The sequence below is a fragment of the Rattus norvegicus genome, chromosome 9 (genome assembly GCF_036323735.1).
Source record: "Rattus norvegicus strain BN/NHsdMcwi chromosome 9, GRCr8, whole genome shotgun sequence".
Lineage (NCBI taxonomy): Eukaryota > Metazoa > Chordata > Mammalia > Rodentia > Muridae > Rattus > Rattus norvegicus.
This window is the reverse complement of record NC_086027.1, coordinates 2,201,340-2,206,980: the sequence shown is the minus strand read 5'-3', so window position 1 is coordinate 2,206,980 and position 5,641 is coordinate 2,201,340.

Below are 5,641 nucleotides of genomic sequence, written 5' to 3'. Positions count from 1 at the left end.
AGAGACATAATGGTGGGGAGGAGTGGGGGAGAGAGGCCCAAGTGAAGGCTTCCACTGTAAGGAAAAGAACCCAGCTGCAGCCCAGATTCACAGATAGCCCAGCCAGCAGAAGCACCACAGGCTAGGGAGGCTACATGAAGAAGGTGGGAGGCAGAGCCAGGCCTGGCTGGGGCAGCAGCAGGCAAAGTCTCAAAATCAGACTCATGAGGCTGTTCCAGGGCCCTGTCAAGAGGAGACTCCAGCCCTCCCTGTGCAGTGTACACGCTGAAGTAGGTGGTGATAAGCCTCCCACTCCAAAGGCAGCAAAGGGGCCCCGAGGGTGAGGGTTAAGGGTTATGGGCCTAGTGTCCTCACAGGACTCACGAGTGGGAAGAGGTGAGCTGGAGTAGAGGGCAGGGGAATGACCTGCATAGCCTTCACACCTCGCCTCTCAGGCTCAGGGTCAGTGAGAGTTTTCTCAAAAAAAAGAAAAACCGGGAGAGCAAGAGGAGGGAAAAGGGGACAGAGAAGTGAGGTGTACGAGAGACACCTACCTGAGTGTTCTGTTTGTCTGGTGCATTTCACGTTCTCTGGGGATCAGGCTGAGGCTGGACTCTACCCTCGCCCTCCCCCTTCTCTGTCAACTAACTGGGTGCAGCAAGCATCCACACAGGGCTCAGGGAAGAAGCTGATGTCACGGGCATGTGGACTGTAGAGGGTCAAGGTCCCTGGGCGTTAATGAGTTACTGGGGAAGAGGGTACAAGATGGACAGGGGTTCCAGGAAAGCGGTGCAGTGCACAGACCTGTCCACGAAGTGGGGAAGCGGAAGATGGGAGCCTGAGCTATTAAGTATGGCGGGAATCCTGTGGAGGAAGTGCTGAGGGGTGCGCAGAGTAGAATCTGCCAATCAGAACTCAGTGCCCACCCCTTCCTCTCTCATCCTCTTCTGAAGCCAGGGCACCTCACTGATAGAAGGGTCTGGCTATGTAGATCAGGCTGGCCTGGAACTCACAGAAGTTTGCCTTCCACTGCCTCTCTGAATGGGTGCACCGTGACACCAGGCATTTCTCATGTTTTAAAGACTGGTTTGTTCAAAGAGCATTTTATTTTACCTTTTTTAATATGCTTAGGCCTTTTTGTACGTCAGGCTGCCCTTATACTCTCAGTACCCAAGGCTGACCTTGAATTCCTGATCCTCCCAGGCACTGCCATATCCAGCCTGCTCCAGCACACCTAGCTCATTTGGAATTGTGAGACAAGGTCTCACTATGAAGCCCAGGCTGGCCTGGAACTTGTAGCAATCCTCCTGCCTCAGTCTCTCAAGAAGAGTGCCAGGCGTGTACCACCTCCTTGCACTACTCTCCAGTGTGTGTGTGTGTGTGTGTGTGTGTGTGTGTGTGTGTGTGTGTGTGTGCGCGCACGCACATGCGTTCATCTGTCTGTGTGTGTGTGTGTGTGTGTGTGTACCCAAAGTTAACGTACAGTGACATACTCACTTTGTACTTCCCTTTGCTTACCAAGGCGACTCACACTGGCTCCCTCTAGTCCAGCAAGCCAGCTTGCCCAGGGCCCAGGGAATCCCTACCTCTGCTGGGGTTATCTATCAGTGGATGCTAAAATGCCCACATCACTAACTTTATACATGGGTGCTACATTTGAACCACTGACCGGGTCTTGATATGTACCCCAGGTTGGTCTCAAATGACAATCTTCCCTCTTCAGCTTGAGCGTTGGAATGACGGGCATGCACCACCCTGCCTGGGATGACTACCTTTTCCTTGTTTGTGTGTGCAGGGGTAATTTTTTCTAGCCAAATACCTTGAATAGATGTATGTAAAAGCACTATAACAGTCTTGAAACCAGAACACTGGACACAGGGCTCCCATTTGCTGGAAATCCCCTCACAATCTCCCTGCCTTGCTGGCTCAGCAGGCCCACTCTCCCCCCCCCACACACACACCCCAAGTTCTAGACACAAGTTCTTGTTCCCCTAGAGGAGAGTCGCTGGGCTCAGGAATTCCCCATCTCTCTTCTTTCTCTCTCTCCCTCCCTCCCAGCGGGCCCTGGACAACTCCTGGCTTCCTGGTTACCTCCCAGCACCTAGCTAGCCCTGCAGTCTGGTGACTTCCAGGACAAGGTCTAGACCCTTGCCACATTCCCAGCCAGCCCAGAAGCAAGGATGAATATTAACCCTCATGTTGAGAATTGATCTTTCTTCCTCCACCACAGAGTTGGCTCCTTTGTAATCAGCCAGCCCTGTCAGTCACAGACCTCCACCCACCAAGATAAACAAGTCTGTGAGAACAAAGAAAAATCCTGTAAGCAGGAAAGAAGCCAAGCGGTAAACCAAGAAGTAGTGAAGAGTGGGGCCGAAAGCTCAGTTGGAGTGGTGGGGTTTGCGGCCAAGCCTAGCAACTTAAATTCCATCTCAGGGACACAGTGGAAGGAGAGAGGGAACACCCACAAGTTGTCTGACCTCCACACATGCATGAGTATATATATAAAAAACAGAAATAAGATGCAATTTTTAAAGTGTGTTAAATACAAATAAATAAGATGCAGTTTTAAGGTATGTTAAATAGACCAAGAAACAGTGTCTGGAGTAGGGCAGAGGGAGAACCAAAACTGGCAAAGGGGAACACTTAGACACCCAGTTTCAGAAGCTGGGCCCCAGTTTTGGAGGCAAACCTGCACCTCCCTCCTCCCCCTTCCTCCTTTCCCCTCCCTTTCTGCCTTCCACAGAAAAGATGTCGAAATCACAACTAAAAGACAAGCCAGGTTTGTTCTAACTCCCAGCCACCCCTGTGCCCCAAGAGGCCAGGAAAAATGAGTGTTTTACAGGAAACCAGAGCAAACTGTCCCCTTAACCCCTTCATGGAAGGTTTCGTGAACACTTGTTCTTGGATTGGGTATCACCACGTTGGTTCAAAGTGTTCCCCCACAGCCATTCCTCTCCCAGTCACAGAGGACAGCGTGGTGACAGTAGGCATCAGGGACATGAGATTCCAGTTACCACCCAAGACTCAAAAGTTCCTAGTCAAGTGGGTGTGGCCACCAGTCAGATCATCACTCCAGAGCTGAAACAGCACAGGTCGGCAGGTTCAAGACCAGGCTGGGCTACAGAAAACAAAAACCTACTGGTGCTCAAGTGGGTATGACAAACCAGCACTCCGGAGCTGGGGCGGGAGGCACTTGCCTAGCATACATGGAGTCCTGGATTACATCCCTAGAACCCCATAAATCAGGTGTGGTTGTGACCACCTGCCATCGACTGCAGCGCTCAGGAGGTGAGGAAGGAGGACTTGGGGTTGATAGTCATCTTTCTTACATGGGGACTTTGAAGCCAGCCAAGGCTATGAAGAGTCAGTCTCATAAAACAGGAAAGCAGACAGACAGAATAGCTGGGCTTGGTGATCACCCCTCTAAACCCAGTCAGCACTTTGGAAGCAAAGGCCAGTGGATCTCTGAGTTCTTGACTGGCCAGGACTACATAGCCCCTATCTCCAAAGGTCAGGAATTCAGCTAGGACAGCCCAATAGCCATCCCAGAGGGGAATTGGCAATTCACTTCTTGGAATGTGCAACCTAGCCAGCAGGTGTATAAATCTGTAGAACCTTCAAAGGGAGAGAGCTGGCAAGATCTAACAAGATTGATTCAGCAACCCCAGGGGACGCCAGCCACCTGTGTTAACACTGTGCTTTGCAGGAAGAAACTCGGGCCCAGGGCTCACCCATGGCAGCTCAGAGAGGAAGCGAACACTGAGTTACTTAGTGACCCCGGAAGTCCATCTGTCATCAACATAAATTGGTTGCTTTCACACAAAGTACCCAGGGAGCAGTTAGCAGCAAGGAGGAGAAAGCTCTCTGAGCATTGATCTGGAACAATCGTTGAGGCAAATCTCTCAGGCAGAAAACAGGATGGCCCTCAGACAGCACTCAGGGAAGCTGGGAGAACAATGCAGAGAGGAGGTTAATGGTTACTGTAAAACCTGTGAGTTGGGCCTAGAGAGTGGCTCAGTGGTTGGGAGCTCTGACTGCTCTTCCACAGGTCCTGAGTTCAATTCCCAGCAACCACATGGTGCCTCACAACCATCTGTAATGGGATCTGATGCCCTCTTCTGGTGTGTCTGAGGACAGCTACAGTGAACTCATATAGATTAAATAAAAAAAAAAAATCTAAAAAAAAAAAAAAAAAAAAAAAAAAAAAAAAAAAACTTGTGAGTTGGCAATGATGGCCCAGAATCAGCCTTTCTAGAAACAGTCTGTGGGGCTGGAGAGATGACTCACTGTTTGCCCATCTAAAGGATTTCTGTTTGATTCCCAACACCTACATGAGGCTCACACAAACACCTGCAATTCTAGTTCCAGGGGATGCAACGTCTTCTTCTGGCCTCTGTAGGCATCAGCATGTACGGGCTGCATAGACATACATACAGGCAAGACACTCCGACACATACTTATAAAGTAAATATTTAAAAAAGAAAAGAAACAGGCTCATGTAGCCCAGGCTGGCCTCTAACTTGCTACATAGCTAAGGCTGACCTTGAACTCTTGATCCTCTTGCCTCCAGCATCTAGAATGAATCCTATGCTACTGATTATGGAAGGACTTCCTCACTGAGCTGTATTCCAAAGCCACTATTTGTACTTTATAAATAGCAAGCCTTGTGAATCATTAGTTGCCTACTACACCACTAGAACTGTACCTTGTAGGTTCAGGACAAGTCCAAGGCAGAACCAAGAGCACTCCATGACTCTCAAAGTCTGCCGTGGTCATTCAGCCACCCTGAGTGACAGGGTAGGTAAGGTTCGCTCATTCTTTTCCCTAGAAAGCAAGCACACCTCCTGGAGGGTGAACTATTAGGCCGCCTTCAAAACTAAAGCTTAACCACCCCACTCCCAAGAAACCCTCCCAGATCCTCTAAAGAACAGGATTCTTCCCCGCTTCAGAACCTGCTCCACATAGCTGGGACTGTGGTGAGGACCTGCCCCACCCCGTCCTCCTCACAGAAAAGGCTTGGACTATAAATGCATAGGCAGGCCTTGGTAATGCCCAGCAACTGGGAGGGCAGAGTCAGGAGGCCTGCTTGAGGGCAGGAGTTCAGAACGGTTCAGCACAGTGGTCTCCGCCTTCCTAAACCCGCCCCTTCCATGCAGTTCCTCGTGCCCTGCTTTTGCTGCTGCTTCACTGCTGTAACTTAGCTACTGTTATGAATGGTAAGGTGCACAGGATATACAGTGCGCAACCCCAAATGTGTCTCGACCCACTGGTTGAGAACCACTGATTTAGCAAGACCTGGGGGGTGGGGAGGACCAGACTGACAGAAGTGCTGGGTTACTGGGACCCAGCTAATTGTGGGAGGAGGTCACTCCAGACTTTAATGGTCTCTGGTGCAACCAAGTACAACAGGGACCAGCCCAGGTTCAGCATCTGGCCTTGACCTCGAGAGAAGCCTGAGCCAGGCAGGTATGCTGAGCCCCAGGAAAGTGGAAATGTGCCTGGGGTTACTCACCCCAAGACTTGTTGCCCCAGGTTTGTGAACAGCTTAGGAAACCACGTTGCGAAATCTGGGGCAGCCCCTGGGGCAGGAACTGGGAAGGGCCAGAGAGGAGAACCACATAAAAAGGCAGTGGCCACAGCCCTGGCTTACCACTGCCCACCC